Source organism: Leptonychotes weddellii, chromosome 1 (assembly GCF_054177405.1).
Source record: "Leptonychotes weddellii isolate Sample4059 chromosome 1, ASM5417740v2, whole genome shotgun sequence".
Lineage (NCBI taxonomy): Eukaryota > Metazoa > Chordata > Mammalia > Carnivora > Phocidae > Leptonychotes > Leptonychotes weddellii.
Window position 1 is genome coordinate 7,212,463 of NC_138369.1, and position 12,818 is coordinate 7,225,280.

Here is a 12,818-nt window from a genome sequence, read left to right on the forward strand (position 1 = left end):
CGGCTCGGGTCGTGATCCTGGAGTCCCAGGATCGAGTCCCGCATCGGGCTCCCTGCTCAGCTCTGCTTCTCCCTCTGACCTCCCTCTCATGCTCGCTCTCTATCATTCTCTCTCTCTCAATAAATAAAAATCTTTAAAAATAAATAAAAAATAAAAGAGCATGTATACAGGGGAATGGCGGGGGAAGCACACCCACAGACCGAGGGGAGACCCAAGCCCAGAAAAGGCTCAAGAATACCTTAAGTCTTCATGCTAGGCTGGTAGTGGAAGTCTTTCTGTGCAGGGAGCCATTCTGCAAGGAGTTCAGATGCCCAAGTTTCAACATAAGATCGCAAGGCATACAAAGATACTTGAAAACATGGCCCACTCCAAAACAAATTAAATCATAAATCTCCAGAAACCAACCCTAACGAAGCACAGGCTTCAGACTGAGTAGACAAAGATTTAAAATAATACTCTTGGGGCACCTGGGTGGCTCAGTTGGTTAAGCATCCAACTCTTGATTTGGGCTCAGGTCATGATCTCAGGGTTGTGAGATCAAGCCCCATGTCAAGCTCCGTGCTGGGCATGGGGCCTGCTTAAGATTCCCTCTCCCTCTGTACCTCCTTCCACTTAAGCGTGTGCACACACACTAAAAAAAAAAAAAAAAAATTTATATATAAACATACACATACATATACATACACCCACACATATATACATACACACACTCTTAAAGGGTTTAAGAGGAAAATAAAGTCAGGAGAAGAATAGATGAAGAAATTGAGAACATTAAAGATAAATTATTTTTTTGGGCGCCTGGGTGGCTCAGTTGGTTAAGCGACTGCCTTCGGCTCAGGTCATGATCCTGGAGTCCCGGGATCGAGTCCCGCATCAGGCTCCCTGCTCGGCAGGGAGTCTGCTTCGTCCTCTGACCCTATCCCCTCTCATGTGTTCTCTCTCATTCTCATTCTCTCTCTCTCAAATAAATAAAATCTTAAAAAAAAAAAAAAAAAAAAAAGATAAATTATTTTTTTTAAGATTTTATTTTATTTATTTGGCAGAGAGAGCAGGAGAGCACAAGCAGTGGGAGCGGCAGAGGGAGAGGGAGAAACAGGCCCCCTGTCGAGCAGGGAGCCCCATGCAGGGCTCGATCTCAGGACCCTGGGATCATGACCTGAGCTGAAGGCAGTCACTTAACCAACTGAGCCACCCAGGTGCCCGAGGAATTTTCAAACTGAATTGAAAAAACTCACTAGAGGGATCAAAAGCAGATTTGGAACATGCAGAAGAAATCTGTGAACTTGAAAACAGGTCATTTGAAATAAGTCTGAGGAGCAGAGAAAAAAAGAATAAAGGAAAGTAAGCCAAGGAACTTCTGGGATACCATTAAACCGAGCAATATTCACATTATGAGAGTCCCAGAAGGAGAAAAGGGAGAGGAAGGGGCAGAGAATTGATTTGAACCAACAATGGTGGAATATCCTCCTTTCTCTGTCTTCTCGGTTTGCTATTCCCATTATGCATATATTTTTTGTACTTAGTATTCCACGTTTTCCAAGGACTCTTTTCATTTTTCTTCATTCTTATCTGTTCTTTAGATTGCATAATCTCTCTCCATCTGTAACTTCTCGTTCATATTCTTTAATGTGACATCATTATCATACCCTCCTTTACTTCTTTAAATATGGTTTCCCTTAGTTCTTTGAGCATATTTATAATGGCTGCCCTGAAGTCTGTGTTAAATCTATCATCTAGATCATCTCTCAGGCAGTTATCTGCCTTTTTTCTGTTTTTAAGCCGATCATTTCCATTTACTTACATGTATTATACATTTTCAGGTGAAAATTGGACATTCTAGATCATATACTTTTCAGGACTGCTTGTTTTATTGGTTTTGTGATTAGCTGACTTTTTGGTGACATCTCTTTTTTCCAATGTGAGCCTCAGATGTTGCTCTCCAGAGGGCACAGCCCTGGGCTTGCTTACAGTCACAATGGGATGACTTGTTTTGACAGGGCTCTCTCATTGACTGTCTCTTTTCTCTCATCACACTGTTATGGCAGACTGGTTGCTTTATTGTTTTTAACAGTACCCTGGGACATAAATTGCTCCAGAGCCTGATCCAGTTTCATTCCTGCCCCTTTGTAGAAGTAGTTTTTGAGGCCAGGGTTTGAGGTTTGTTCTAATCCCAAGCGGGCTTTCCTTATCTTTCCCTGGTTCTCTAGTAAACTAGCTGGCTGGCTTGTTTCATATAGTGATCTCATGAAGCTACTAGCTTCAGCTTCGTGGCTTGCCATCAAAACATCCATTGTCTTCAAGAGCACCCTTAGTCATGAAATTCCACCCATTTGTTTCAAATAAACTTAACCCTTTTGGAGAGAGCTTCGGAGCTATCTGCTCTTAGGAACTGCCTCTTTTAAAGTGACTCTTTTTTTTTTTTAAAGATTTTATTTATTTATTTGAGAGAGAGAATGAGATAGAGCATGAGAGTGGGGAGGGTCAGAGGGAGAAGCAGACTCCCCGATGAGCAGGGAGCCCGATGTGGGACTGCATCCCAGGACTCCAGGATCATGACCTGAGCCGAAGGTAGTCGCTTAACCAACTGAGCCACCCAGGCGCCCAAAAGTGACTCTTACCATTTATATTTGTTTTGCTGGGGAGGGGGTCCACAGAGCTAGCTCCTCATGCTGCTATTCCAGCATAGTATTTTTTTCTTTTGATACTATGGTGAATGGAATTTTCTTACTTTCAGGTTTGGATTTTTCATTACTAGTCTATAGCAATACAGTTGATTCTTAGATCTTCGATCCTATGACCTTGCTATTCTAAGACTTCTTTTTCCCCTTAGATTCAATAGTTATTTTTACAAACAAGATTGTGTCATCCGCAAATAAAGAGATTTGCTTCTTTCTTTCTAATCTTTGTTCCTTTAAGTTTTCTTCCTTGCCTTGCCTCAGCTAGGTGTTCCAGAACAACTCTGAATAGAAGTAATGAGGGGGAATGCATTCAGTCTTCCACCTCTAAGTAGGATGTTACCTGTAGGCTTTTCATATGTTTCATCAGATTGAAGTTTCTTTCTAGATAGCATTTGGTGAGAATTAAATCCACTCTTGCCTTCCTGGACAAACTCCACTTTGTCAGTGTAAAAACCTTTATATGTCTTGCCATATTTCATTTGCCAATATTTTAAGAGGTTTTATGTTTGTGAAGGTCATTCATCTGATTTTTTGGTTTTTTCCTCTCCTTTTTTCAGTCTACCCAAACCCACTTCTGTTTTGGTGTCCTTTTTTTCCCCTCCAGCTTTATTGAGATATAATTGACAAAATTTAAATATACTTAAAATGTTCATCATAGTGATTTGACACAAGTGCACCGTGTGAAAGGGTTCCATTTTTTTTCTTGTAATATCTTTGTCTAGATTTGATAAAATGATTTATTATGTAGTTGCTCCTCTTTTATTAGTGTGGTCCTGGTATTTCTTCATTAAAGTTTGTTAGAATTCCAACAGTGAGGCTATCTGGTCCATGGCTCTTCTTTGTGTGAAGGTTTTTTTTTTTTTAAGAGTTTCTTCCCATCAACCAGTAATATATATATTTTTTAAGATTTTATTTATTTAGGGGCGCCTGGGTGGCTCAGTCGTTGGGCGTCTGCCTTTGGCTCAGGTCATGATCCCAGGGTCCTGGGATCAAGCCCCACATCGGGCTCCCTGCTCCGCGGGAAGCCTGCTTCTCCCTCTCCCATTCCCCCTGCTTGTGTTCCTTTTCTCGCTGTGTATCTCTCCGTCAAATAAATAAATAAAATCTTTAAAAAAAAAAAAGATTTTATTTATTTATTTGACAGAGACACAGCAAGAGAGGGAACACAAGCAGGGGAAGTGGGAGAGGGAGAAGCAGGCTTCTGGCTGAGCAGGGAACCCAGTGTGGGGCTCAATCCCAGGACCCTGGGATCATGACCTGAGCCGAAGGCAGACGCTTACCCGACTGAGCCACCCAGGCATCCCTGTGTGAAGATTTTTAACTACTACTTCAACTTCTTAACTTGATAGAGACCTATTCAGATTTTCTATCTCTATTTCTTCCTGAGTTGATTTAGTAGGTGTGACTATGGCTAGGAATTGTCCGTTTCAAATAAATTAATCTTTTTGATAAAATTGTTCATATGATTCCTTTATAGCTTTAAAAATCTCAGGTATGTTTGTAGGTTTGTATGGGTTTTGTGGGTTTTGTTGGGGGGTGGGTTGGAGAGGGTATACTTGTTTCCTTGTTTTTCTATTTCTGTTATTCGCGTCTTCTTTTTTTCTTGATTAGTGCTGCTTTGATTTTATCAATTTTCTTGTTCTTGTCAGAGAACCAATTGTTTTATTGATTTTCTCTATTGGTATTCTGGTGTTGTGTTTCATTGATTTCTGCTTCTAATGTTTTTCTGCTTCTTAATATTTCCTTTTTTTAATTTTACTTTTGATGTGCTTTTTCTAGTTTACTGAAGTTGAAACTTATTGATTTTTTAGATCTTCCTTCCTAATGTATTTAAAATTATAATTTTGACCTCCGAAATTTTGTGTGCGTTCTGTAAATTTTGATATTCTATTTTCATATTCATTTACTTCAGGGTGTTTTTTTCAATTCTTTTTATTATTTGATTTTTAATTTCTTTTTTTGTGGTTTGAATTCTTTGATTTCTTCAAGGATCCAAAGCAATTTTTAAGGTTAAATTCTTTTATTTCCATATAGTTAACATCTTTTCCATTAAAATAACTTGTTATTTTAGTAGAAACTTCTATCTTGGTTCCATCAATGCTACACAGCCAGAGATTACCAGGAACACAGTTACAGTGGAACACAGTTGAGTTATTGACTCATTGTAATGGTGGAGACCATACACCATGAAAAACCATGATGCATCTCAGTAGAGAGTAATAGGAAGGATGGACTTATTCTGTGATTTGGGCTTACATTAGTTGGTTGGCAGGGGGAGGGAGTTCAAGAAATTGGGACATTGATTAATGATATTAGGAAGTAAATGTAATTCTGTGAGCGGGTATCTTAATCATTAGATCTAGAAATGGGGATAAAACCAATGATGAAGAATTAATTGTCAATCATTTGTGCCAGAATAATGAGACACTTGGTAATTTCTGTGGCTTGGACAACTTTGTTGTATAATCCAGTTACAGACAAGATAGTGGCCTCACGTTGGTCTTGTTCCATCACAGAGAACGAACCTGTGTGATTTGGGTTGTCTGTAAGAGAGTTTATGTTCAACATCAAAATAACATAGCCTTTTTTTTTTTTTGCAATGTTTAGAACATTTTATTAAAGTAAAAAATTGTTGAAATTAAGTGAAATAGAAAAACATAGTAAATATTTACAAAAACATTGAAAACACCACTCAACTCACACACATGTAAAAATGCAGAAATACCTTAAAAAGTTTGCAAGTTGAAAATTATGGAGATTTCTCAAAATGGATAGAACCACTCACTGCTGAGTATGGATGGCATTGATATAAGATCTTTTTTTTTTTTTTTAAGATTTTATTTATTTATTTGACACAGAGAGAGAGAGACAGCAAGGGAGGGAACACAAGCAGGGGGAGTGGGAGAGGGAGAAGCAGGCTTCTCGCCGAGCAGGGAGCCCGACGCGGGACTCCATCCCAGGACCCTGGGATCATGACCTGAGCCTAAGGCAGACGTTTAACGACTGAGCCACCCAGGCGCCCTTGATATAAGATCTTTGAGTGAATGTTGTCCCCGACTTTTTTGTAATCCAATCCTCCCTAGAAATTTGCTCTTTGGGAGACTCGAACTTGGAGACAGCCCAAGGGGACAAGTCAAGAACTGAGATAGTCACAACGCGAATTTCCTTCACCTATTGACTGTGTTGAGTTATACAGAGACAGCCAGGCTATTTTTCTTCAGCCTCTGCTAATATTCAAAAGGATATGAAGAATATGAGCAATTTCTCATTGCTTGAGCAAAAATGCAGCACATAAAAGACTGAGTGGGGAGTATTTGTACTAGAACTATAAAGTTCTATCTAATGGGAAATTACCTATAAAACTAAGGTAAAACAGAATTAATCATGCTCTATCTCTTATTTACTGAAAGTATGAAAAGAGGCAGAGTAGACATTTATAACAATTTTAGCTTAATGAGTGGTTAAGAAACTGTGTTTTGCTGAAGTAACCACACAACTATCTCCAGAGCCCAGAACTTAAAATCAGATTCTAAAGACAAAAGAAAAGACACTCCAAACATGGACAAAGCAGAGAAGAAAACAATGCCCACGGTGGTCACTACTTAGACAGTATTATAAAACGGTAATAGATACTTGGGCTCTATACACTTCACTTTGATGGTTCTGGATTAAAACTACCTTCCCCAAACAAAATTCAGAGGGGAGGAAATTACAGGACTCAGGTAACTCTAAAACCAGTCTTGGGCTCAATAAGACCACTACTTAAAATTATCACATTTTAGAACAGATCATCTTCATCCGATTCTTCGAGGTACGTTATAGGTTTCTTTGCCCGTCCAGATTTGGCCCGAGGAGCCACAGCTGAGTCTAAGTCCAGATGGAAGTCCTCACTCTCCCCCTTGGATTTCTTGTTTGTGACTGTTTTAGAAATCATTTTCTCAAAATTAGAGTCGGAATCATCAGAAGTGGATGGCTTCCTTTTGCGGCGAGTTTTGGTTTTGGGGGGATCAGGCTTTTGAGGTACATCAGAATTCAAGCCTGGATCCTTTTTGGTCCCTTTTGGTGCAGCCCTTTTTTTGGCGCCTGTACGGGAGGTGGAAGACTGACATTTTGCTGCCGTCTTCTTCACCGCCACCTTCTCTGTAGAAACAGGGTTTAGGATTTCAGTGTCAGCTGAGAAATCAGCAGCAGGAGAACCTGGAGGAAGTGGTACACTGTCCTTGCATCATCAGCATCAAGGTCCATTACTGACGTGGCACTTTCTGCAGCTTCAGTTCTTTGGTAGTATGTTTGGGGGAAGCTTTGGTCTTAAGTGGACTAACATCTGATGACGGGACAAGATCCTCATCTTGAGTTTTTTCATCAAAATCTGAGAAATCGTCATCTGAATCCAAATCCGCTGTGAATTTGGTTTTTGTTGCTGCCCTCCGTGGCTCTCTCTCTCGTGGAGGGACATCAAAGTTTCTTTCGTTACTGCTCATATCTGATTCTGAATCAGACCAGGGGTTTCGCTTCTTTCCTTTTTTGATTGGTTTAAATGACAACATAGCCTTGTTAATAACAAGCCAGCAACTAGCAACACCAACGCCTATCTAATCCTATCTGCCCAGCCCCCACCTTGCAGAGTGTGTTATCAGACAGCATTTCCATTGTTTTATGGAAATTACTCAGTACCCATAGATTAATACAGTAAAACTTGAGCAAATTCTACAAAGTAGCTATATTTCCTTTTTAAAAAGCAAGTGATTGCAATGAATTTTAGTCACAAAAGCTAGTAAATGATAAAAGATTGAATTCAAACCCATACCATTTGTCTCAGAGATTGTGCTTTTAATGCAGTTCTAATTTTCAAGCATCTCCTCTGTGCCAGGAGTTCTAAATCAGAAGCAGGTAAACTTTCTGCAAAAGAGCCAGATACTAGATATGCTCATCTGAGCAATCTCTGTGATCTCTGTCACAACTACTCAGTTCTGCCATTGTCCTGCTTATAAACAGCCATGAATATTATATGAACATACGCAGTTACAGTTGATTTACAAATACTGGTGGAGGGCCAGATTTGGCGTGTAGGTCACTGGATGCTGACCCTTGCTATAATCTATAAACTAATTAGTTACACAACAAAAGTAACCAAGGTACTGTAAGCTTTTGGTGTAGAGGCATGAAAAGTGGTCTAAGTGGGGCGCCCGGGTAGCTCAGTCATTAAGCATCTGCCTTCAGCTCAGGTCATGATCCCAGGGTCCTGGGATCGAGTCCTGCATCGGGCTCCCTGCTCAGTGGAAAGCCTGCTTCTCCCTCTCCCTTGCTGCTCCCCCTGCTTGTGCTCTCTCTCACTCTTGCTCTATCTCAAATAAATAAAGTCTTTAAAAATAAAATAAAATTCACATGGAATCTCCAGGTACCACCAATAGCCAAAACAATCTTCAAAAAGAAAAAAGGTGGAGGTCTCACACTCCCCGATTTCAAAACTTAAAGCTCCAGTAATCAAATCATTATGGGCCTGGCAGAAGGACAGACATGTAGAGAAGGAGGACTTAGAGAAATCTGCATGCATATCCAGCGACCAGCGGGTTTGGGGGAAGGAGCTGAGAGTTCAGCCATTGTCTCACGTAGGGCCTGGTATTTGGATGCACCCCAAAAACAGCAGAGGGAGAGTTAGAAACACTGCAAGCAACCTCCTATAGCCAAGCAGCAGTCCCATGCAGGGTTCTGGGGTACCCTCCCTGAGCTTCCTGCTCTGCCTGGACTGGTCCTCCTTTTCATTGACATTCGGGGAAGGCTTATCTGAACAGTGGGACCCCAAGATGTGGGGCAGCCCGAGGGCTGTTCACGGCTATCCCTTTCTGCCCCAAGCCAGTCCCAACTTGTGGTAGGGGATTAAGAAAACCACAGGGAGCGCTTCCAATGCCTGGAACCTGTTATGGGTTGAATTGTGTCCCCTAAAGTTTATATGTTGAAGTCCTAACCTCCAGTACCTGAGAACGTGATCTTATTTGGGAATAGGGTCATTGCACACATATTTAATTAAGACGAACGAGGTCATCTAGTCTCCTAAACTGTCAGACAAATTTCTGTTTAAGGGGCCCAGTTTGGAATAGTACTGTTAGGGCAGCCTTAGCGAATTACTACTGAACCCATGCTGGGTTGCACCCCGGCTCTGGGTGCCCTCCAGAGGGTACTTAGAAAACATTTTGTGAGATGCTCCAAATGCATGGAAGCCACATGAGACCACAGCTATGCCCAGAGCATCTTCCTAGGCTTCCTTGGCCAGACATGACCCATGCCCAGGACACTAATGAGATTCAGAAAAATTTCCAGAAAGCCCATCGGACAACCAGGCCTCATGCAGGATAGTGGCTGGGCCCAGTGAACTTTCCCAGGGTATCCTTAGCATGTTCAGGCTGGAGACTTAGAAAATTTGGAACAGGGGCGCCTGGGTGGCTCAGTCGTTAAGCGTCTGCCTTCGGCTCAGGTCATGATCCCAGGGTCGTGGGATCGAGCCCCGCATCGGGCTCCCTGCTCTGCGGGAAGCCTGCTTCTCCCTCTCCCACTCCCCCCTGCTTGTGTTCCCTCTCTCGCTGTGTCTCTCTCTGTCAAATAAATAAATAAAATCTTCAAAAAAAATTAAAAAAAAAAAAAAGTTTGGAACATACTGAAGTTGGCCCCCCATTGGACCATGGCTGGCTGGGGTCCCCCTCTTATCCCTCTCCACCCAGCCCAAGCCAGTCCCAGACTCCAAAGAGGAACTAAGAAAACTTCTGGGAGGCACCCTCTGTGACCATGACCTATGGTGGACGGAGGCCTAGCCTTGGGTGCCCTCTGCAAGCCTGCCAGGCTGTCCAGGAATGGGAAATGTCTTTGTGAGCTGAGTCAGATCACCAGGGCTAACATGGGGCCTGGCAACACAGACCGATGCTTCTACCAGTCGGGCTTAACACACTTAGGGGGTGCCTCCAACAAGCAGGCCCTTCAGAGCTCCGCGTTCTTGTCCAGGGTGCCCTCACAGTGCATCCGTAATGGGCCCAAGACAGTGCCTCCCCTCCAGCAAGGGGAATCGGAAACCCTTTCAGGAAGTGCATGAGACAGCCGTGACCTCTCGCATCCCTGTGGCCAGACCTGGATGTCTTCCCCAGTCATCACTGACTCTAGACAAGCTGATTCTCCACCATTGGTTTAGAAGGCATCTCGTCTCCCCTGGGCAGGATGGAGGACCCGAGCACCCCAAAAACACTTCTACCAACTACTGGGCCCAATCTGGGCTGTGGACAGGATCTGGGCACCCTCCCTTGGCCTCCCTGTCTGGCGGGCTTGTTACCATGGTGAGAGACTTAGAAAAATTTTCAGGAGGTGCATCCAGTGAACCCACACGTGACTGCTCTTCGCCTCGTGTAGGGAGTTGACTTGGGGCCTTCCTTTCCTCTGGAAACATTTTCAGAAGGGATAGGTAGTGACTGGAATCCCACTGAGGACAGCTGCCTGCCAGAAGCAACCTCCTCAAGCCTCCCTCGCAGCCCTCAAAGGATTCAGCCTTCCGAGGGAGACTTAGAAAACTTTTTGGAAGGCCCACACCCCCAGGGCATCCTAGTCACACCTTCCTGACTGGCCAGAGCCAGTGCCCCACCCCTACCTTGGAAACACTTCCAGCAAGTGATAAAAAAAAAATTTTTTTTAAGATTTTATTTATTTATTTGACAGAGGGCAAGTGAGCACAAGCAGGGGAAGTGGCAGAGGGAGAGGGAGAAGCAGGCACCCCACTGAGCAGGGAGCCAGAGGCTGGGCTCAATCCCAGGACCCCAGGATCATGACCTGAGCCACCCAGGAGCCCCTTCAGCAAGTGATTCAGATTACCAAGTCCCCGCTGGAGACGGCCACCAGGTCCAATGAGCCCACCCCTGGATGACTGTTTGGCCCAGGATGGACGCTGCCACCGCAGGGAGACATCTGAAGATTTGGGGGAAGTGTTCAAGAACGGGCCCCACTGGGAGTGCAGTTGGGCACAGAGTGCCCTCCCTGGGCCTCCCCGCCCCCTCTTCAGAAGGGGAAATTTCAGGATGCACACCCGCGACCCTGCCCCATGCAGGACTGCAGCCAAGTGAGGGGAATGCTCCCAGGCTTTCCTGGCCATGATCCCGGCCTCTGGAGGGAGAACCTAGAAACCAGGCACCAGGATCCCCTCCGCCCCCCACCGGACTCTCTACCCCATTACCTGCAACATCTCAAGGGAGTCCCCATGGGCGGAGGGGACCGCCGTGTGTCAGCCCATCCGTGCAGTTCCTGGATGTCGCTCTCCTCTGTATGGCAGTGACAATCTCAGGGGAGCCCATCCGGAGGCAGCGTGTGTCGCAGCCAGGACAACATTGCAGCCAGTCTCCTGGAACTCAGCCTTGCTTTTGATAGTTGGATCCCATTCCAGGCCCGCACAGCCGAGCTCCGGGGACGACATTAAAACAGCCGCCAGGTGGCGCAGTTCAACAAGCGCGACCTAGATGAACCTGGACCCCCAGGTGCCACTTTGCGTGGGTCTCACCCTTGGCCCACAGCGGCCGAGGAGTAGCCTGATGGGCCCAGGGCACCATCCACGGAACTCCCGGGGTGGCCTGGGCTGCTCTCAGCTCCCAGAGTACAATTCAGACATTTTCACTAGGTGCTCCCTGTGACTGGACCCTATCTGAGAGTGGCCCTCCATGGGCCTCCCTGGCCATCTCAGCTCAGTCTCATCCCCCCTCCCCCCGCCCCCAGCACAGGAAGGCTGCTGGGCCCAGGACACCCTCCCCGGTGTGGCCTTCCTGTAGAGGAGTTAGAAACATTTTCCAGTGGCATATGTGATGAATAGGGCCTACATGTGACCGCGGCTGGGCCTGGAACACTCTCCCTGGGCCTCCCTGGATGGCTAGGGCTGCTTGCCTCATCCAGAGGGAGACATAGAACGAAGAGGGGGAGGAGGAGTGCATTCAGCCACTGGGTGGTCCTGACCTCCAGAAAAGGGCATAGAGACTTTTCGGGAAATGCTCCCAACAACCGGGACCCAAGAGTGAAAACAACTGAGGCCACGGCATCCTTCATGGGTTTACTTGTCCAGCGCAGGCCATTCGGTGTCTTCCCTTTGGATGGGGATGTGGATACGTTCTCAGGAGGCACCACCAGGTGGGTCCAATACCAGGGCCCACACAGAAGCACAGCCTGGCCCTGGGCACACCCCGCCCTGCCGAGTCTCTCTAGCTAGCCTGTGCTTGTCTCCATCACCAGAGAACAGCTACAGAGGTTCACAGGGGTATATCGAACAATCGGGCACCATGTGGGACTGCAGGAGGACCCAGGGCAACTTTCATGAGTCTCCTTGGCCAGCCAGGACAGTGCCTGCCTCTGGAGGAAGATTTACATGTTTTCAGGAGATCCCATGGACTACCAGGCCAAAGATGTCATCCCTAGGGGGCACTACCTGGCCAGTTTTTTCCCTGCCACCAGAGGAATACTTGTAAGCAAATTTGTTGGGCACCTTCTAAGATCGGATCCTACACAGGGCAGCAGATGCCCCTGGGGCACAATCCCGACTACCTGCCTGGTTTTGCTGCCTTTCCCTTCCAGAGGGAAAGGGGAAAAAAAAAATTGTATTTATTTGAGAGAGAGAGCAAGAGAGAGCACAAGCAGGGGAAAGGACAGAGGGAGAAGCAGACTCCCCACTGAGCAGGAAGCCTGACACGGGGCTCCATCCTAGGACGCTGGGATCATGACCCGAGCCGAAGGCAGCCCTTTGACTGAGCCACCCAGGTGCCCTGGAGGGAAACTTTAAAAAGTTTCTGAGAGGTGCATCCAGTGATTAGACTCCATACAGAATGGCAACTCGCCTGAGATTTAGGCCCCTGGTGCCCTCCCCAGAGGTTCTAGTTGCCCAGGCTCATGCCTGCCACCCCAAGAGGGACTTAAAAATTTTTTCTGGAGGTGCATCTGACAATCAGGGGTGCATAGGTCCAAACATGGGCTGCAGGTCAGCCTGGGATGCCCCCCTGACCTCCATGCACCTTTAAGGCACCTGCATAAGGCTGTCCTGACCGGAGGGGAAGTCACTCACTTTCAAGTCTAAACCACCAGTTTCTTCCCAAAGTGTCCTTCCTCCATAACAGACCCCAGAGCACACCAGGC